Raw genomic sequence first — 246 nt, 5'->3', positions numbered from 1 at the left:
ACCCAATTCATATGTCACTTTCACTATAGGCGCGAGACATTACAATTTGCCGGTCACGAGATAAAACCCTGGTTCCTGAGGTGGAGGAGGACCTGAACGTGGGGTCTTTTTTCCTGATGTTTTCTTCTTTTTTTTGTTTATGTTTTTTTTTCGTTTTATTCATATTGTTCCGGATAGCTCGACGAGGTAAGATGAGGAGAGGAATTGAGATGGGAGAAGAAGGAGAGGGATGGTGGACTATTGAGG

At 42.7% G+C, this 246-nt stretch overlaps 1 protein-coding gene across 1 annotated transcript in view; it reads left to right on the top strand.

The window, feature by feature from the left end:
• Positions 1-246, top strand: part of LOC119586926 (phosphatidylinositol 3-kinase regulatory subunit alpha-like) — a gene marked incomplete in the record, with an annotated part of 97,204 nt that overhangs the window by 25,994 nt on the left and 70,964 nt on the right.

This window comes from Penaeus monodon, chromosome 22 (genome assembly GCF_015228065.2).
Source record: "Penaeus monodon isolate SGIC_2016 chromosome 22, NSTDA_Pmon_1, whole genome shotgun sequence".
Taxonomy (NCBI): domain Eukaryota; kingdom Metazoa; phylum Arthropoda; class Malacostraca; order Decapoda; family Penaeidae; genus Penaeus; species Penaeus monodon.
The sequence above is the reverse complement of the archived record's forward strand: the minus strand, read 5'-3'. Positions and strand labels throughout refer to the sequence as shown.